We start from the raw sequence: 22671 nt of genomic DNA on the forward strand, positions 1-22671 counted from the left end.
CTTGAACATATAACAATAATATCAATAACCCGACCAATCATTGAAATAATTAAATTTTAGAAGGAGGAGTAAATACACACACACACACACACACACAGAGTAAAGTTTTTATCTGAAATATCCCCTAAAGTCCCATATGTTAAAGTGTTAAAGGCTTAACTACCAGCTTGGTGCCATTAGGACTTGGCGGAATGTGTAAGACATCAGGCCAGGTGGGAGACCTTCAAGTCATTGGAGGTGTGCACTTGAAGGGAATGGTTGTGTCATGCCTCTGTCTTTCTAGGCCCTGAGGTGAGTGCTTTACTCTGCCATGCAGTCCTGCCAACGATGATCTGCTACAGGCCTAGAAGCAATGGGTCTATCTGTTCATATTTGTGAGCCAAAATAAACATTTTTTTTCTTTATAAGTTCATTATCTCAGATATGTGTTATAGTCACATGAACTAAATAAAACACACATGCTCACACATTCTGTTAATCTAATCTATTATTTTATAAATGAAAAAAATGAAGCCAAAAAGCTAATTATTTTTCACAATGGCTAAGTGCAATGGAATTACAATTCAAATAAAAATAAAATAAAATGACAGAGTTTGTACAGACTCTCAGCAAAATAATGGTGAAACCCTTTAGACAATCTGTGTGCAGGAGGACAAAACAGTTACTACTTAATAGAAATGACAGAAAATTAAGATTGGGTAATTCCATAAGTGCTAGAGCCCTGAGACCTAGTATTCTTAAAAATGTAGGGAAATAACTGGGAAAACTACATAGAGTTTCTTTTGAGAAGAAATTAGCTATGATAAAGCTTTCTTTTAATTTTTTTTGTTGTTGTTGTCGTTGTTTTGTTTTGTTTGTTTGTTTTTTATTTGTTCCTTAATTCTGTAGCCAAGAGAGGAAAGAGATTAAAAATTCCTGTGACAGTTGGAATGTGGCTAACCATGAACAGTTATGGTCAGGATGAAAACTTTCTAAAGTATTTAAGGAGTATACATAGAACATTTTTCATTCTTAAACTCATTCAGAGTGGTAAATGTAGTGCAGATAATATCTTGGAATTCTTTCTTTGAAATGGTAGGAAATCTTGGAAAAGTGCTTTTATGATTTTATAAGGCAAAGATTGGCTTGTCAGGGGAATCATGTTCCACAAGGAATGGAATTTTGAAGCATTATTAATACCCAATTAATTCCTTTCTCAGTTCCAGGCAGCTTGAACCAGTATTTTACTATGAGATACTCATAAGTTCTTTGGTAGTAAGAATCTAGAACAATATTTTTGTTGTCTCAGCTACCCAAAGGATTATTGATCCCCTAGAAATCCATTCATTTTTAGTCTGAAAAAATAGCATCATTTGGATATTTTTTCCCTTTTGGTTTTTAAAAATACCTTATTCTTAGGAAGCAAAAGAGAATGAAAACTAAGTCTTTAATATCAGGCCTAGTTCAAATTCCAACACAAACAATAAGAGATATCAAATGAAACCATTTTTCAGAAAGGTAAAATCAGAATCAAGTAGAAATATAAAATAAATTCATGTCAAAGAGTTTATTTAACTTAAATAATCAGTAAAGAAACCTATAGGAGTTTACAAAATTTGAAAAACAAAAGCCATATATATATACATATATATATCTGGTCTCTGTCAGCATACCATGGCAGGGCTACATGGCAGAGCAAAGCACTCATCTCAGGGTCAAGAAAGACAGAAGTGTGGCACAACTATCCCCTTCAAGAACACACCTTCAATATCTATCTATCTATCTATCTATATATATATATATATATATATATATATATATATATCCATAACATACATATTCAAATAGAAAAGGTGAAACAAATATAAAAGTTGATGAACAACTGGAATTTCCATTGGTAGGTGAAGGATGAAAAGTCATTTGCTCCTTCTTAGGAAGGAGTTTTATTGCATTTCTATGGGCATAAATCAATGGCAGACCCATCTGTCAATAACTGTACAATTTATATAATTATAATGTAGAGCAGACAACAAAAGTTTCAAAGCCTATAGAAGAAAATCACCTGGAATCAAACACACCAAACTTTCCATTGGAGATGCCCAGTCATCTTTTTAATCTACTTCAAATTATTTCACATATTTCTTGACATAAATTGTGTCATCAAAGACAAATAACTTAATGATTTTTATTTTCCTGTTTGAACAAAAAGGAAAAAAAAATGATAGCTACTCAGACTTGTGGTGAATTAAATTATAATATATATCTAATTCAACTCCTACTTCATAGATGTTGCTTGGTAAGTTGCAAGCTTCAGCATTACTAATCCTTGATAAGTTCTTTTTTTTTTTTTTTCTTTTCCCCTAATAATGCCTCAATAGAAAGTGACAAAGTGATTCTTCAAATTGTTTTTTGTGTTATTAGTCATCTGGCTTGCCTGCTGGCTCAAGCATTCCCACTTCTCTGCCCTCTCTCATACACAAACACACATGGACAACGCCATTTGCTTGTATAATCTAATTTAATTACATTTAATTCTCATAATGATGCAATGAATTTGTTTTTCTAGTTATTGAGAATGAGGCTTAGCAAGTTAAATTGTCTGAACTCACACATTAATTAGGTGAGTAGTCTGGTTTCCTGTTTAAGTACACTTGAACTCAGAGCACTTAATTTTATCTCCCACCCATTCTTCCCCATTTAGAGTATTGGCTATATGAGGGACCCAACCACAGGGAATGGAGCTGGTCTTAAAGTCTGCAGTTATGTTTGCCTTGGTTTTCACTCATGCTTACTTTCCTTCTGTTTGGGTGGTTTTAAATTGCTTAGATGTAAAAAATTTACCCCTCCAAAGCTCACTGATTATTCACCTTTCCTGGCAGGGGGGTGGGGATGTGTGGCTACCAGAAAGTGAACTATATATAGAATTTATTATTTTTAACATAGTATCTGTACCTTCAAGATTTACTGGTTAAGTAAACGAAACAATCTTTAAATTCAGAGCTAAATGTCCCTGTCTATATTAAAATACAGATTAATAGTCAGGAGCAGTCATGCACACCTGTAATCCCAGGGGTTTGGGAGGACAAGGCAGGAGGATTGAGAGTACAAAGCCCCAGCCTCAGCATAAGCAAGATGTAAAACAACTGAGTGAGACCCTGTCTCTAAATAAAATACAAAATAGGGCTGGGCGCGTGGCTCAGTGATTGACAGCCCCTGAGTTCAATCCCAGATTAACAGGAGAAAAGTATACAAATTTACTTTTTATAAATCTTACGTAACACAGAAGCCATCATAAGTAAATAAAGACCTGAAGGGAAACCTGTGTATTATGGTGCCTTGTTTGAACAAAATATGCACTGTCCTGCAAGGGTGATTGAGCAAAGGGAACATGAACTAATGCAAAGAAACTGGGAGGAACTTAGCCAGCCTGATTGTTTCAGGTACTTCTGTTTCCATTTTTTCAGAAACAAGGACATTCCTTTTCTCCAGGTATAGGAAAACACTGCTGGAATGAGGGTCTATGAGCTGCTGCAGAGGAAGGAAAGCTCAATGATCTACATCAGAAGTTCAAGTGTGAGGAATAGTGAAGAGTGAAGTAGCATGTTCTGCTGTTTTCTCAAATGCTAAGCTGCCACATTTTGAGGCAGTGTGTCCTGAACTTTATCAGCATTTTAATGAAAACAAGTATTTGTGATTGAGATTTCTTCATGCTATATGTATATGTATACGTGTGGGGGGGTATCTCCCCCATGTTTTGAGTTTACAAGTTGAACTTGCAAAGGCTCCTAGGAACAGTCTCTAAATGTCAGTGTTGCCAAAGTTTGCCTTCAACGCTCTATATTATTTCTTCAATTCCTTCTAATTAGAAAAAAGGCAGCTCTCACCTTGAAGAGTACATTGCAGTGTCAGACTTTGGAGTAGGCAGTAGGAAAAATGTCTCCCTGAAATTAGAAGGACTGAGGGAGGCAAATAAAGAAGGAACAAGGCTAAGGAAATACCTCACCCAGGGAATTTAGAACCTGGTGGGAAATTAGCATTGGAAATGGAAATGAGGTTAGGGAAATTAAGAGGATTAACTGGCTTACAGGTATTTATATAAAAATAAAGAGAAGATCACTGGAAACCTTTGGGATCTACTCCCCCTCAACAGAATTAAAGCTGGCTTTGTTCTAGTTTGTGTGTGTGTGTGTGTGTGTGTGTGTGTGTGAGCGCGCGCGCGCGCGCGTGCACACACATGGTGCTAGTGTGCATGCACGAGGCATTGCTGCCACTTGTATTTTGAAGGCATTGGAGCAACAATTCCAAATTGCTGTCAGAGCCTGTGTTTGCACAACACAGGCTGGCACACCTGAGGAAGCTGGCTTGTCTGAGTGAGTACACTTATGATTTGTATTGTTACTAATGGCAACTGTCAGGGATTCAATTCCCAATATTTTTTAGATTTTCTGGAAGGTATGGATACTATGTTAAAAATAGAAGTATGGAAAAACACAAGCAGCAACATACAATGTTGTGGGTTCTCCAAATCTTAGCTGTGTTTCTGTCATGTTAACCATCTTGACCTGCCATACTGTATACCTGCACCTCCTGTGGAGTCCATAGTTGACCTCTGCATGTGTGATCTGAAGTCTACTGTTGTTGATTTTGTAGTGGAATTGGATAGGAAGACATGCTGCTGCAGATATATGAAATTTCGTTTTACAGACACTGTGCAAAACAAACAACAACAATGGTTGCAGGTGAAGAGGTTTCTCTGTCAGAATCTTCAAGATAACAGTCGTGCACACATAGATCTTCCTAAACATGCAAATACCCAAGTTGTTCACAGTGTAACATGTCACTGCATATTTCTAAGTTAAACTCTCATCTCTTCTTTACACATTTTAGGGAAGGAAAAAAATTTTTTTTTCCATACCCATCACTGGGTTCATAGCAGGTCAAGGTGGTTAACATGACAGAAGCACAGCCGAGCTTCAGAGAACCCACAATTATTGTATGTTGTTGCTGATGTTTTTCCATTCTACTGATTTTTCCATATAAATATCTTCTTCATGATGTTTTCTGTGTATTAGGTATCAGATCCCTGTGTTAAGTTCAGAGCTATCCAATATTCCTGTATTCATCTTTGTACATTTTACAGAGCTTGGTCAAGATTTTTGAATATACTGATGCTTCATGAATTACTGGTTAAGTGAATGAAACAATCTGAGTGTATATGAATTATAACAGTTGGAAAAGTGATAAGAAATTGCTGGCTTGCATCCAGAAGTAGCCTATCAGAAGAGTTTTCTTGGCCATTCCAACATTTTACAAATACTTTGAGTTAATTCTCACCATCTAAATTTTACATTTAAACAAACAGTATTTTAGATTTCTCTTGAGACACCAGGGAAACTGTTGCCTTGGGCTTGCTTTCTCACCTACCAACAATTGGCTGGAATGGGGTAACGAGCCCCCCTTTAGAGGGGTTGTGTACTTTTCAGCTTGCCACAGAGTGCCCGATTATCTGTTATTTCACACCAGACTTCTGTTACTCATTTGACATCTTGGTCTCAGTTTCTACCTGTGTAGATAAAGTCTTAAGCTGGTTTGAGGGGGAGCATTTGAATCTCTGTGTATCTCTGAGCTAAGCTTTAGGAGACCCCCAAATTCCTTGGGATTTTATACAAAACTGTATATGTGTTTGTATGTGGCTTTTTTTTCCCCCCCTGGGGAAGAGAGTACTACATTCTCCCAAGAATGTGTATCTCAAAAATTTCAGGAAATGAGATTTGTCAGGTAGTTAATAAGCAAGTATTCACTGAATACCACATAATAGAGTCCTGAGTTCTCTCAAATACAAACACTCACACACAATTTATAAAGCATTTACTTATAGCAAAGAATTAATCAAAGCTTCACTGACTTAATTCAGCATTGTGTTGACAATGGAACAATGTCTATAGCAATTCTCAGCTGAAAAACACATCTTACTGCTGCAGTTTTTGTAGACCCCGATCACTGACTACTGGGCCTCCATGCTTGAGCCAAGAGAAAAGTCTAAGTCCAGAGAAAGTCTGTGAGGTGAGTCTTTTCAACCTGAAACTGAAAGTACAAATGCTGCTTGTTGCTTTCCAAACACCCCCAATTTATACAAAGTGTGACATTTTAGAAAATCAAAGTGTTTAATATTGACTCAACTCAAACCAAAAATATTCCATCTGATTAAATACACAAGAAGCTTCTTTGGTATTTAATCATCCTGAATCTAAACTAAATCTCTAAGAAGCTAGAGTACCTCACTTGTTTAAAAGTGTTTTGTTAGAAGGAGCAGCACATGCCCCAGGACAGTCCTATGTGACTATGTGCAGACACACTCACACCACCTGAATTCAAAGGACACATTAAAATAAGAGTAAGTTCTCATTTCCTTAAAAGATTGATTTGGAAAAGAATTTGTTTTAAAAATCAAGAGGTCACCTACAAAAGGATGTTCTTTTCAGGAATACTGTAGTAAATAACTTTTGGAGAAATCAGAATCTTCCTCTTTGCAACATGCAGGGACTCACTTTTTAGTTTTCTGCACAGAGAGGAGTACCTTGATCCCAAACTGCAAAATATTAGCATGAAATTCTTTGCAAGAATGGCTATAGTTATTGGTTCTAATTCAGGCAGGAAGAAAAAAATATGAAGAGCTGACCATTCACTGTGTTAGAGGTGCCTTTTGGAAAACATCGAAAAAAGAAATCTTATGAATAAGGAATGTCAGATTATGTTTCACGCACACATAAACAGTTTAGATTGGATTTGCTGACCATATTTAGGCATTCAGAGAGTTTGAGAATGGACTTGCATTTCATTCATAAAGCTTTAAAATTATATGCTTTGTGTAGGATTCTGTAATAATGAAATCTACTTATGTAGCATTCTAGAATTTACAAAGCTGATTATCATAAACATTATGACCCATGATCATTACAACATGAGAGAAATCACTATCAGTAAGTGACTGATTTATAATGCAAGATACACAAAGTTTTATACACAAACCTGCACAGTACCACATGGATACACACTCTCAAACACATTCACACACTTGAAAGTTCACACTCAACAATTGCATATGGTAACAAGCATATGCTCAAATACACACATTTGTACTCATACACTCAAATACATGTATTCACTCAGTGATAGACAGGTCTGTACTCATGAACACCAATATACATACCATACATTCACACATATGTATGCTTTTGAATTTTGTTTGGGTCTGATTTGTTGGTCTTCTACAAGTACATTATGTTAAAAGACAGATTTCACAAAAGAAAATATGATGAACACCATTTACCAACCTAAATTTTCTGGCACAAATCCCTAAGTTAGAGGAAAGAAGAGGAATGAAGAACTGTAATACCTTTCCAACTAAAAATGGTTACAATTATTAGAGTTTATGATTTATCCTCTTTGTCTTGAATTTCTTCTTTTTGTTACAGGATGGTTTACTTGCTCCATTGTGATGTTATCTTTGTCAGATGATAGCAAATATTTGGGGTTTCTGAAATACTCAGATTCTAATCTGTAATTAGAATGTGCTCACAATCAGTTGCGGAGAACTTTCATGGGACTAGAAAGCAGGTGCGGTACCCCGGAACAAGAATTAACTTAAATGTCCCTTGGTCAGTTGATATGAATATTCATCCAAATCTGACCTCTGAGTCTCTTTAATCTCTTTAGTTAGGTATCTAACTTTATGTTCCTTCTCAAAACAAAATTCTCTCCAATTTACAATTTTAAGTTGCTTAAAAGTCAGAGCAAAAATGAGCCACATGGAGAGACCATAAGGAGTGTAGGTGGAAAGATTAAAATTGAAGCATAATTCACTGTCTAATGCACATTTTCTTGCCGCAACTCTGGTCTCTCCACCTCCCTAAAACTACTTTCTTCATCACTTTCTCTCTAATATTTTTCTGTGGTTCACCCACATCATTTTTCTGTTAGATCTTCAGGGAACAGTGCTAGGTAATCAAATCTCCAGTTTGCTGATAGGCAATAGAATCACAGTTGGAGCTGGATGCTGACCCATATTTCACACCTTAATTTGTATCAGTCACAGAAATACCTTTTTTTTTTTTTTTAATTGTTTCTGCCATGGGTGAAAGGATAAAAAACCTCAGACAATCATGGACACACAAACGACTGATAGTAAAGGAGCAGCTGTCTTTCAGTTCTTATGTTTATCTTGTTCTAATTGGTGTGCATGGCAATGTGAACCAGGAGACAATTACTAGATAAAAAGAGGCCCTGGGTGGCACCTTAGCATTCCAATGAACTACTGCCACCTGTTTTTTCTTCTTGGCTTTGTGCAGGCCTTGGAGAAACATGAAAAGATTATATAGAATAGATCTTTTATGCATGATGGGGAAGGGCTTTAGTTCAGAGTGTCACTTGATGAGGTAGGTCTGTCCTTTTTTATGTTCCAGCGGTGCCCATAATGAGCATGAGATAAACTGATTTGCTGAGATTGAACTAAACATCCAAATAAATAAACCATGGGAGGAAACATGAAAATCTTCTAGCCTCATTCTTTTTATAGCTTCAGATCAAACCATCAACATACATAGAAAGAATATAGTATTTAATTGCAAACAGCACTTCCCCAGCCACTGCCTGCACCCAGATGTTGGCTCTAGCTAGAACATTTTATTAATTTCAACTTTATATCTGTCTGCTATTCTTCCAACTTGGTATATAAGGAAGCTTACTCTTTCCACATGCTTTTCCAAGCCAATAATGATATTTAATATTTCAGTCCTTAGTCCAGTCTGATTGAGTGATTTGCATAAATTATATCAGTTAAACTTCTATGAAATGCTATCAGTCTTCTTCCCGTTTCACAGATGAGGAAACCAGAGGTTCAGAGAATTTAATCAATTTTTTAAAGTTTATGTAGTAACTGGGAAATTAACAATTTTGCCCATAGATGTCAGTTACCTCAGTATTGACCTTGATGTTTTATTTGTGAGTATTAGACAGGAAAGATTATGTAGAAATTAAACAAACCTCTTGATAAACTAAAACATTAGTAGTCATCATTCAGAGTGATGAAAGTTCTACTACATTTCATGCATTTCTTACCCCAACTCACAAGCATCAAAATTATCATTAAGGTATTAAAATCCCTATTTGGTGGGTGCAAACCCTGGACAACAGACTTTCCACAACACTTAGGTATATGCAATGATATCTTCCCCCATCAACCTCATATACTACAATATAGTGTAGCAGAAAGAAGATACTTGCATTTTCATAATCTCTAAACCATTATCTTCCCTGTGGTTGAGGCTCCATTATGATTGCCACACGTCCTCAGGAAAATTTAAGCTGAGCATCATGACTAGTAGAATCATTAGAGATATTTTATGTAAATGCAGAATGGAGAATATGCATTTTTAGCAATAATAGAAGGAATCAAAGAATACCTCAGAATCATGCTATAGGAGTAGATGAAGCAACATGATAATCAAAGGTATTTTTATTGTGAAGGGAGGAAAATGCTTTTGCTAAAGACTCCATCAAAGAAATTTTGGCTCATGTTTAACATGGAGATTACATTTAGGAAATCAGCACTTTCAGAAGTCTTTCCCCAAATGTCTATTATTAGATTGTTGGTCTTGACCAGTTCTTTTACTCTACAATAATGAGAGATAGTCAGTAATAATTTGGTGTAACGCCCCCTTGTGAGACTAACATAGTAGAGACAAATTTGTTAACTGTCATAAGGGAACTCACAGTATAAATGATGACAACACACATAAACAAACCATGTTCCTATATATTAAAGTGACAACTGTTCTGTTAGCAACTATGACTTCAGAGAAGAGTAAAAGCAATATTTACCAAATTCATAATAAATTGCTTAGAATACAATCACATGACATACCAGATGAGAAAAACTGTTTTAATCATTCTTAATGAAATTGATCTGTTCACCTAAGACATTCAAATTGCCTGTAAATTTTTCATTCTGTAATACAGTTGTACAGTGTATTAGTCCAAATTTTCTTTAGAAGAGTTCAATTGGAAAAGGCACAAGGACATTTCAGTACATTGGATAAGTCAGTTCTGACTTATCCTGAGGCCTATTATCCCTGTTTATTTCTTGAACATTCAACCTGAGCCATCTTTGAAACTTGTTTACATTCATTTTTCTTGACTCTATTTAAAGGCTTCCTGTTATTCATGACAATTAGCATTTTTTAAAATCATTACTCATCTCTGGTATCTGTCCCCTTGGTTTTTGTTTATTGGCCAAGAATGTACATTAAAGTCAATATCACAAATTTTATGATAAGACAAAGTATATTTCTCCTTTATTACTCATAAACAGAAATTAGGGGGTTAAGAGATTTTACAAATTTTCTACTCAAATGTTTTCATTTTGTTGGTGAGGAAACTGGTAGTTGAAGTGGTTAATGGCCAACCCATTCAGCAGGGCATCAAAAGAGACCCATTCTTTACTCTTAATTCTTTTTCATATCTCCAAGCTATTTCACTGCCATGGGACTATTTATAACCTCATGGCATTTGAAAGTGAGTAGAAAGATAATTAATCCTCAACATTTGCTACTGAATGGATACAGTCATCCAGACCATGGAGACAGAAGGATAAGTTGACGTTGGTGCTTTTCATCTGCCACATCCAAATGTTCCTCTTTTTCTGGGAGATCCTGCTGACTTCCAGGAGGATGTGTGCTCCCTTGGAATTGAAAAGATGAAAGAAGGCTACTGATGAGTTCACATAGCTTTGGTGGGAACAATCAATTATCTCACTGATGTGAAGGGCCAAGAATTCCCCATCTGGCCTGGATTAGCAATTTCTCTGTAGCACAGATAAGTCCCAGACATTGCATGGTGCTGACTTCCATCTGGAGAGTATTTTTGTCCCTCAGTGGGCAGTGAGGCTTTGATTAAGAGTGAGGCAAAGAGTACCCGATGGGTGTCTGCCACCCCAGAGAATAACATAACCTTCCAGATGGTAAATTTCAAATACACATGGAATTCACAGTACTTCTCAATTTATGCCCATTTGCTCCTTGGAAAGAAGTAATAAATACAAAATTTAAATTACTGGGTGTATCTTTTATTTTTCAGCCTAAGGCCTTAAGACCAGAGAATCAATCACGAGAAAGGAAATGGTCAGAGAAATTAGCTCTGTTTCATTGTCATGAGTATTTGAACCATCTATATTTTACTAATGTCATTTCAAAATGATTTAATGAGTAATTTGCTCTTAATAATTCTATGAATGAAATTAGAATTCTGTATTCTCACTCCAAAAATATGATTGTAACATTAGCTAACATGCTCTTTTGTGCCAGATGTTGGGGTAGGTGCTTTGAGTTCACCTCCTTTCCTTTTCACAACCATTCTGTGAGGGTAGTCTCATTTACTGTGTTTTCAGACAAGAACACGGGCTTGGTGTGACTGAGTAACCTAACTCACACAGCTAATAAGTGGAGGGACCATTCACTATGCTTTTCTGACTCTAATTCTTGGGCCTAGAGGGCGTATAAGAACTCAGCACTCACTGGAGACCATGCAGACACTATGTGACCAATCCTTACTGATGTTAGTTTCTGACTTGAGGGAAAGGGAAAAGACGGGATTAAAGAAATCACTCTTGTTAAAAATGTAATGGCAATTGCTAATAGAATAGTTGTGGGTTGGAGTATTTCAGGGAAACTCCAAAATAGAAATTATTTTCAGTTGGCAAATATTAAGGAAAGTGTAAGTCTTGGTGATCTCAGCTTGTGTGATTTTTTTTTTTTTTAATGGAACCAAAACCGAAATCTACCAAAGGAAAAATAATTAATTGAATTTTACCTTTTTTCTTTATTTGTGCATCAAAGGCCACAAGAAAGAACCCATAGCATAGGAGAAATTATTTCCAAATCATATATCTGAGAATGGTCTTGTATTCAGAATATATAAAAAACACAACAATACAGAGACAGATGATATAATGAAAAAATTCACTAAAGTTTTGAATAGACATTCCTCCAAAGAAGATGATGTGCAAATTGTCCAATAAACACAAAAGATACTTTATATGCTTCTTTGTCCCTTGGACACCACATTTGGAAAAAATGATAAGGAAGCCTGGGTCCTTCCTCTTTTGGGTACTATTGAGATATACAAAATCAAGCCTCTTCTTTTGTGTGGGAATCCTCATCCAGGCTCCAGCTGATAATCACAATAAAAAAAAAAATCTATTTTTCCTTCTCTCTCATATCATGTTTATGCAACCTTGGGGGACTTTCCTGCCCTACTAAAAAGTTCCATTGTGATGTGACTCTTCGTGCCCTGTTGGTAGATGTGGTACTGATGGTCTTGATATGCGGTTTTGATTGGGAGCTCATTTTGTTTATATAGTGTGCCTCCAGCACATCCCTAGGTATAACCTCAAGGCAACCAAAAAAGTTCATGTAAAATATGTTCATACTAAAACATACATGAAGTTCACAGTGCCCTTATTCATAAAAGCCAAAGAGTAGAGAAAAACACAAATGTACATCATCTCATAAATAAATAAATAAATAAAATATGGTACATTCACAACATGGAAAGTGCTCATTGTGTTTATCATAAAAGGGAATAAAGTCCTGTTATTCCATGGATAAACTTTAAAGATTTTTAAAAAGCAAAATAGTTACATACTATATGTTTTCATTCATATAAAATGTGCAAAATATGCAAATTTATAAAGACAAACACTGGGTTAATGTTCTCAGGAAGAAGATAATGAAGTGATGGGGAATGATTGCTTAATGAAGATGGTTTTCTTTCGGGATAATACAAATACTCTGAAATTGCAGACTGGTGATTGTTGCTCAATCTGGTGAGCATAGTAAAGACTATTCAAATTGTAAATTTTATAAGTAAGTGAATTATCTCTCAAAGAAAGAAAATAAAATAAAAACTTTTAAAAAATGTTATCTTGATATAATTTTTCCCAACAGAGCTTTGGTAACCTAAGTTCTTAATCGAAAATTCTGACATTTCCTTATTAATCACAGAATTAAAGCCCAGTTATTTGTAAAACTTTCAGAGTAGGTATAATTCAACTCAATTCTCATCTGTTTTTCACTATTCCTCTTGAAGTCTTTTATGTACCAGAGAAAACAATTTTTTTTTTTGTTTTCAGATTTTGCTCCATGAAAACTCTGGTGTACCTTGTTGTACTCTTGATATACCTTCACATCTGTGTGTGTGTGTGTACTCTATCCTTTGTTGTTTGTAGGTGAAATTATAGAGCTAATAGCCCCATCTCTTCTTCAGCATGTATAATCCCCTTTCTGGTTTTCTGAGTACTCTATAAATAGAGCGGCATAGTAAATTTTGTCTGAACTTTGTACTTATAAATTATTTTGTCTCTCACATAACTTTTCTACTTCTTGCTAAAATTTGAGAGCAGAATAACGATTTTCTTTTTAAGATGTAGGTACTAAAAAAAAAGTGTATTCATGACAAGGTAAATGAATGACCAAGTGAATAAACTGCAATTTGAACAATCTAAGTATGCTGAGAATGTGTAAATGAGGAAATATTTGAGCCAAGCCTGTCAGTTTAGTTTAAATTCCTTTTGTGTTTATTTTTGGTTCCACTAGGAAACACTATCTTTGACCATTGAGAGCATCTCTTGTATAATGGTTGATATATAATCTGGAGATGTTTTGTACTTTTTCAAAAAAGCCCCATGGTATCATTCATCTCAAAGACAGATTTATAGAAATAATTTAAAATCCTGATCTCTCATTCCTTTATACTTGACATATTAATCTAGTTCCTTATATACATTGGACATTGCAATAGGTACCATGGATACTGCAGTGAACCCAATGGACATGGACCCTGCTAGGAAATGCCCTAGGCAGAAGAAACAATAGAAAGCCTGAAAATGGAAATAGCTTGGCTTGCGCTCATAAACAGAGAAGCCCAAGTGATTGAAGAATTGTGCACAATAGGCAGACTAATTAGTGTTTCAAAAGTAAGGGAAGTGCTAGATTATACAGAGTTTGATAAAAAGTGTACATTATTTTTATACTAGAGAATGTCAGTCCTCTTGAAGGGACAGAAGTATTGACACACTCAGAAGAAATTTAGGTTTGGAGGAAGATAATGGAGCTAGCTTGGTACGTTGCCATGGTAAAAATGGATTGTGTAGCTGCCAAAGAGGAACCAGAAAAAATGGTCAGGAAAATGTTATTATATTAATTCGTAAGAAAAGTGATGACAACTTGGACCAACTGGAAGTGGAGACAAGGAAAATGTACAGATTTCAGATAAATTTTGTGTCTAGAAGTGACAGAACTTCTGGGTCATTTAGTGTGATGATAAAGAACTCCCATCTAGGCATTGGCAGAATGTATATGTGCTGTCAAGTAATATCCCAGGAACAGTGATTGGAGATCCAACAATCTGAGTGGTGAGTCCCAAGGACAAAGCGGATAGAGATGTATAATGGAAAGTTCCAGAAAGCAGGGACTTTGTATTATTGGTCTGTCCAATATCTGTAAGAATGCCTGACACATACATAGTTGACATGAAAAACGTTAGTGTAATAAATAAAATTAGCTCATCAGAGGGGATATAGCGGAAAATTTCATTTTTTTGGAGGTAAACAGTATTTACAGCTTCATTTTTGCCTTCTCCTCTGACAACTATAGAAACACTGACATGAACAGTAATTCTAGGAGGTATAATAGTGCTGAAGGCACAATACCATGTGTAGAGTCAGGAGGAACTGATTTTTAAAACAATTTCACCACTTATAATGATTTGGTAACCATGAAAATTTTGTGTCTACTTGCTCAGCTTTAGTGGACTTGCCTATAAATGGACTATACTATCATATTCCTCAAACAGTTGGAGTGAGGGCCACTTATGTTTGAGCACATAAAAAACAACAAACAGAGTGGCACTCACTCAATAACTGTTCTTCAAATGACTTCTGGAGTTCCTGGTGATTGAAAGGTGCTCCATTGAAGAATTACCTCAACACTAATTTAAGGCTATATTTCTTCAAAGACAGTATCTCTCAAACTGTGATCTTTTGACTCACATTAGACTCACATTTGAAGCTTTTAAAAAATAGATTCTAGGTCTTTTTCTAGATCAATGAGTCACAATACTGAGACTCTTCTTTTCATAAAAAGTATCTCCACCTTCCCGAATTATATTATGGATCCTAAAGTTGAAGAACATGGTTTCATGAGTTCTTGAAAAAAAAATCTGAGTACTTTATTCCAAAACTCTCTCCATTATACTGTCACATATAGATATTTTAAACATCTAACTCCTAAAGATGGATGGTTTTGAGGATGTAAATAATTCTCCATCAGTTGATTGTACTTTCTTGCCTGTTTGAACTGCAAAGAAATGAACAGTGAATAGTATGTCAAGTATGTTATGTATTTTTATTAGCCTTACCAAATTTTATTTGAACTCAAATAGAAATGGAGCAAACATAATGCTGCTTTTAATCTAACCTCTAAATTGCTATACCAAACACATGTCTCATCCAACTATTTATATCAAGAGGAATTTAGCTTATCCAAAGACACATTTCAAACTCAGCTTCTCCCATGGTCCGGGGGGAAAAACAAATAAATGAACAAACAAACAAATATTATAATGGATTTATCTGCTTTTAACTTAAAAACAAATTTATTAATGACCTCTAAAATACCTTCCAAATCATGTTCTTAAGTCTGAGTTTCAGTTTCCTTTTCTGCCTTGTGTGGGATCCTGGCTTTAGAAAGCTCAGAGCCTCCCTCTAGTTATGTTAAGAGAGGACTTCTCTAGCTACACTTCTATTCCCTGATGAGGTCTCTGTGTTAAAGTCCACCTTGACCTTCTTGTTTCCTATAAACTGTTGTCTTCTCCATCACTCAATGCTTCTCCTCTTTCTTCATCTTAAGCAAATAGCTTAGTATGTTCTACCACACAATATAATATGTTACAAAAAAAAAAAAAGATGGGGAAAGTTGGCCTTTTAAAGTTCACCAAATAAGTTTTTTTTTTTATTTTTTTTAGATGTTGATGGACCTTTATTTTATCCATTTATTTATTGGTGGTTCTGAGAATCTAACCTAGTGCCTTACATGCTAGGCAAGTGCTCTACTGCTGAGCCACAACTTCAGCCCAAGTAAGTTGTTTTTAATAAAAAGCATTAGGAGATATTATAGAGACAGGAAATCACAATAAATCACAATACATAAATCATTCAATGTTTCTGACAGTCATTGAAATCTTCTAGATTCTGCTCAGTATTGGATCAGATCATTAAAAGCCTCATATACCTGGGACAAAACATAGTCCCAGAGTACCTCCCTCAGCCTTTATCCCTTGAACCGACCCTACTTCCTATGAGTTATAAAATGACTTGGAATTACGAAGAAGGATGAGAGGGAAAAAATCTTAAGAAATGCTACATAAAAAATTTTATGTTTATCTTTTATATTAAGAACACTTCTTTTAAAAGGCATTGCACAAAATTTGGGAAAAAGCAAGAATACTTCACAGAACTAATGGCTTAAATTCTGATGGAGTTCAAGTCAAAGGGAAAAAAAAATCTCTGCAGTTGGAGGCACACATTCTCTTATTCAAACTTGTCATCTGCATAAGGCAATGTGGTGGCCAAAGACCTAGGAGCCAAATCCAGCACCTACTTTCTGCTCATTTCTTTCTGGCATCTGGTATCCTTGATTCCATCTGCTGACTTTAGATAGTCTCTGTTCACTTTCATATTTAAAAAAATCATTTTGCTCCATATTTAAATGTAAATCTAGTTTAATTTCTTTAGCAGTTCAGCATGTTTTACATCTTAAATTATTAAAAGGGGGAAAAAAATCTCATTTCTCTGCTACAGTCATTTCCAAATGCCAATCTGAGAAATGATGAGGTATGATAAATAAGTTTTCATTTATTTAAGGTGAAAAGAGAAAAACACAAGCATATTTTTTAAAATAAAAAGCACATTTATTTAGTAAAAAGGAATATTTTTATGAAAATTGTAGTGTTTAACCATTCCATATTTCATAAATGATCACTATATTACCTTTTATCTATATTTGATACATTTTGGCAAAACAAAATTTGGCAATCAGTTCTTCATTTCTCTTTCTCAGCCAAATTTATTAATCCATGAAATCTAATTCAGAAAATGACTGGAAGCACACATTCTAATTTGAAATAACACTTTTCTAGAAATCAAGCAACTTGTTTCTTGACTCTAGCAGACCTTAGTCATAAAATGAGCAAGTCATTGATTCTCATTTGATGGACAAATGGGGCACAAGACTATAAGAAGTTTCCCAAATATCCCTGCCTACTGATTCTACTGCTCTCATGTCATCACATCCCCCTGAATGTGGGCAGGACTTCCCACTAATACTATTATGGCATAGGTGATAGGATGTCACTTCCAGAATAGCATTACCCAAAATTAGACCCCTCTTGTTAGGAGACTTTCCTTTGTCACTTAGATAAAGCAAGCAGCCAAGACTGCAGTGGCTGATATGTCAAGGAATTGAGGACAGCCTCTGATGACAGCAAAAAACTAAGCCCTATAGACTGTAAGCAACTGAATCTGTCAATAACCCCCTGAGAGGGGAAAGGGATCATTTCCCAGTCACAGCCAGATGAAACCCAGATGTGGCTGAAACCTTCATTGCATCCTGTGAGATCCTGAACAAGAAAAGAACTCAGCTGATCTATGCCTGAGAAATTGTGAGATAATAAATGTGCATAGTTTAAACTGCTGAATTTTGGGGGGAATTAATATAAACAGAAATTCAGTCAACTATACTCACCAGGAGATTCCTGAAGAAATTCTAGATTGGAAAGCATTAAGTGACTCAATTAAGTCCGTGTGCAGTTTATTTTGAAATAATTTTAAAAGTTATTGTGAAGAAGATTTTTGAAAGGAGTTAATATGGTGCTTTCTATGTTTTGTCTGTCTTAAATAGTAAAGTCTTCCCAATCTTCATTACCCGCAAATGATATTTAGTATGTTTTAACTGAAATAGTTTTAGCTCAACAGTTTCCATTTGTCTTCTATGATGGTGAAAGTCTTAGTAATCCCAGTGTTAGGCAGTTATAGAACTTAATTGTCATGCTAAGTCATGTGTACTTTTCATTGAATCATTTACTGGAACTATTCATTAGTTAAGATCAGAATAATAATCAGACAGAAATGTGTGATGACAGATATGAGTTGCCGATCCAGTTTTGAATCATAGCTTTGACTCAAGCTGTCTCCTGTGCAGTTTCTGATCCTCACTACTTTTGGAACCCTAGGTGTGTGACTTTTGTTCCCCATCAGTTACTCATTTCCTCATACAGACTTTTGATTAGAATGGAAAGGAAAACCAATTATTTCTTATATTTATGAGGTGAATAATATGGCAATTCTCTGCAGAGAAAAGAGCCAATTCCAAATGATAAACATGCATTGGGTAATTTGTAACTGCATGAGGAGAAGGTAGGAAACTGAGCAGGCAGCATATAGCTTGCTCCTGTCAGACTCTCAAATACATTCAGATAAAGGGATTCTCCAGGAACAAGATTTTTACTGTGTGTGTATATATATATATATATATATATATATATATATATATATATATATCAGGTCAAAAATTTTGAAACTTCTGAATATCCATGGGTATTGATAGACAATATTCAAATGTAAATGTAACTATTTCCTAAGTTCTACATTAGCCTAAAATATCAAGAATGCTGACGAAAATATGACCCACAAAACCCATGGCATTTCTTCGTCCAAACACCAGAGTATTCTGTGGTTTGAACTTAAAACCAGCTATTTATTATCAAATTACCATTTATGGTTACTCAGTGGGACTAAGTTACACTTAGGATCAAGATGTGGTGTGCCAATGCACAGTAGAATGGCTGTAGATATCAGCTATGTAGTACACATTTCAAAAATTAAAACTAAGGATTTTGAAAGTTGTTTCTTCACTAATAAATGATAAAGTTTGAGGAAATAGATATATTTAACCTGATTTATACATTATACAACATATAAATGTTGTGAAACATCAAGTGACACCTCTTTAATTTGTTCAATTTTATGCTTTTATATACTAGTTAAATAATGAATTTAATTAAAAATAAAATAGTGAATAAATTGAATGCTTCTTTTCCCACTTAGAATATATGATTTTGACCATTTTTTAATGTTTGTTGTTTTAATCAAGGTAATTTTCTAATCTGTAAAATGAAGGAAATCAATGGATTCTTTGAGATAGGAAGAATATGATTCAGAGTAGTTTGCTTTTCTGATGGATAAAGAACAGCATAAAAAATATATTGAAGACCAAATATGTATAGAAATGAATGAATAAATCTTAGTGAATTTGGAGTTGTTTTATTATTATTACTATAATTTGGATAGTACCTTGTCTTTCTGGTTGACTGATTCATTTGGAAGAAAATCCTGCTTTCTGGGATCAAAATGTGACTCAGATAAATTTAATTCAATAAAAATGTGCTAATCTACTAAGTGCCAGCACTGGGATAGGCAGTAGGGCTGCAGCTGTGGATAGACAGACATGGTTCTTGTGCTACAGAGTCCAGAAAGAAAGCAGACATCAAAAATATATTCAGCCAGGTGTGGTGATGCATGCCTGTACTCCCAGCTGCTTGGGAGGCTGAGATAGGAAGATTGAAAATTCAAAGCCAGCCTCAGCAACTTAGTGAGACCCTAAACAATTTAGCAAGACCCTGTCTCAAAAATAATAATAATAAAAAAATAGAAAAAAAAAAAGGTTGGGGATGGGGCTCAGTGGTTTAGCACTCTTGGGTTCAATCACTGGAGATATATATTTATATATATCTGACCCCATAGTGCTGGGAATATAACTCAGTGATAGACTGTTTGCCTAGAATGCACAAGGCCCTGGGTACAATTCTTAGTAAAGCAAAAAATAAAAATAAAAAGCACACATACAAATAATCATAAATGATGAGTGTTTTAAAAATAAAAGCCTGGGATATCAAGAAGGTATGCTAAAACAAAGTGTCACCTGCTTTTATGTGTGAAGGAAGCATCCACATGGGACTTGAGGAGCTTGCTTGCATCCCATAAATTCTGTCAATGCAGGTTACATCCCAAAGAGAAGTTTCCCTCCATTCACCACAAGACTTCCCATGTTTCATAAGCACACCATTATTGCCGTGCTTTAGTCTAGACCTATATTTCGGATCTAAACCTTCTAATTCCCCCTTTAACATAACTTTGCTCTTTACTGTCTTGGTCCACATCAGCTGACTATGGTAGACTGTAATGAAAGTCTACCTGGATGACCGGTCTACAGTGACAGGAGGGACTGCAGAAATGTAGTGTGAATAGAAATTTATATTTACTTACTTCAAAAGAGTTTTCCTTCTCAGTGAAGTCTTCACATGGCTGATTCCTTAATCCAACCATTGCCCACTTGAACTCTGCAATTCTCAACTTTACCAAAAATTGATTGATTTTTTTTTTAATTCCTTCTATCTGGCTTCTGTTCACTAGGCTACTTAAGTAGACTGTGGACATGGACTTCAAAAGGTTTTGCAATCTAATCTCAAACTTGGTAGCAGGCAATATAAATAATAAAATCTTTTTTTTTAACCTATTTCTTCTCAAGGTAAAACAAGCTTTTTAATTTTTTTCTAACAATTTTGCATATTTATTCATTTGAATAATTTTTCTTTACTCTTCAGATTTCTGTGCATCAATAGTTTTTAGCTTATTTATTGTCTTGTAAAATTCATGCATAAAAATGCACAAATAAAAAACTGTATGTGTTGAAAAATTAGAATGAAATGAACACTTTTGTGTAACAATTATAAAAGTCAAGAAACAGAAATATGCCAGCATCACAAAGTCCCTTTAACTTTTCAATTTGTGCAGATTCCTTTTCCTCAGAAGTAATAATTATTCCAATTTCTAATAACATAAATTAATTATATTATTATAAAATCAGGTACATAAAATCTATACTAGATACTATTTATTTTTTGTTTATGTGTGATTCAACCTTGCTCTTGAAGGTAGTCCTAATGTAGTTTTTCCTGTACCTTTTTCCATTATTTAAATATAGATTTATTTACTTATTCTTCTATTAAGGGACTTAATTCAGTTTAGGGCACTTATGAATAAAGCTGCAATAAACATAGACATTAGTATGTTTAACCTCAGTGGATTTTCCCAGTTGGGCAATCTAATTTGTTCTCTTACTAGAAGTACATGAGGAGTCTAAATGTCTCGTTATCTGAACCAATTCTTGATATTCTCAGGAAGAAAATTATAGTCTTAAAAGTTTAATTTTAGAATTTTATTGTACATTTGTCTTAAATAGATTTGAGATTGAATTTTTAATTTGCACTTTTTAGAATCCTAGTGAAGTTGAGTTGGGTTAGCTATTGTTTTACCCAAACAGTGACACTACATATTTATATTGTGTTATATCCAGAAATTTCAAATCAATTACTTACAAAATTATTTTTGTGTAAAAGAAGAGAGTTATATAGAAAGGCATAATTATACAATGTAGTAGAATTCTATTCCTTACAAGAATAAGGTATGCTACGGTAAGGTACAAGATAAAACAATATGGCCTTAGGAATACCACTTAAACCCTCTGATGCTCACTGAACTCACTGTGAGATAGAAATTTGGGGTTATGTAAATCTCCAAGAAAGAATCTAGTTCCTATATATTTCAATCAGCCCCTCCTTCCAAAGAAAAACTTCAGGACGTGTATTTTTTTTTTCTTTCATCACAAAGCATGTGGTTTTGACCAATGTTTGCATCTATAGACAGAGATCTCTGAAACCATGAGCCTCAAAATAAACTTCCTCTGCTAATTGTTCTTGTCAGGTCTTTTGGTCATAGCATTGAAAAAGCTGACTAAAACCATGTCCAACTCATTGAGAGTTTCTCAGGTATGACTCCAACCTTCACAATCCAAGACAACTAGTTTAGAGAAATTGATTAAGCTCCAAAGTTTTGATGCAGAACTCAAAAGAACCTGAGTATTGCTGGGCATGGTGACACCCACCTGTAATTCCAGCTGATCAGGAGACCGAGAGGGGAGGATGGTAAGTTCAAGACCAGCCAAGGCAATTTAGTGAGACCCTATTGAAATGAAAAATTAAAAGAGTTGGAGATGTAATTTATTGGAAGAGTGTTTGCTTAGCACATGTGAGGTCCTGAGTTCAATCCACAATACTAGAAAAAAAAAGATAAAAAATCCTTGTGAATGTTTCTCACTTAACCCAGGATAACATGAGAAAGATAAAGAGGAACTTGATAAAAAGATATTATAATTCCTTTGTATAGAGAGGTACTAGAAGTTGTAACTTCAGAAACTTTCTGAATGTGTGTGTGTATGTGTGTGTGTGTGTGCGTGAGTGCATGCATGTTTGTGTGTGTTTATGTGCATGTATGTATATGTGCACATACACACATATATGTATGCTATATATGAAAATATGTCTTGTGTAGATCAAAAATAAAATATAAATGGAAATAGTTGCAATCTCCACATAGGAAATTTGAGACAGATACACCACCCCATTTCCTTGTCTTTCCTGGTGTTTTGTGCCTTATTTTGTAGTTTTATTTCTGTTTTGGTTTTG

General features: G+C 34.8%; 1 protein-coding gene across 10 annotated transcripts in view; it reads right to left on the reverse strand.

Annotated features, from left to right (window-relative positions):
- Lrrc4c (leucine rich repeat containing 4C) overlaps window positions 1-22671 on the reverse strand; it is a 1168074-nt gene that overhangs the window by 796222 nt on the left and 349181 nt on the right. For 2 of the 10 annotated variants that reach the window (XM_058583382.1, XM_058583390.1), the window contains exon 3: window positions 22092-22168. The exons of the other annotated variants lie outside the window; for them this stretch is intronic. The gene's annotated coding sequence lies outside the window, so the exon portion shown is untranslated. The remainder of the gene's footprint in view (window positions 1-22091; window positions 22169-22671) is intronic. 10 annotated transcript variants of the gene reach the window in all.

This window comes from Marmota monax, unplaced genomic scaffold (genome assembly GCF_021218885.2).
Source record: "Marmota monax isolate L192 unplaced genomic scaffold, Marmota_monax_Labrador192_F-V1.1 WCK01_AAM20220418_F8-fsc00047, whole genome shotgun sequence".
Lineage (NCBI taxonomy): Eukaryota > Metazoa > Chordata > Mammalia > Rodentia > Sciuridae > Marmota > Marmota monax.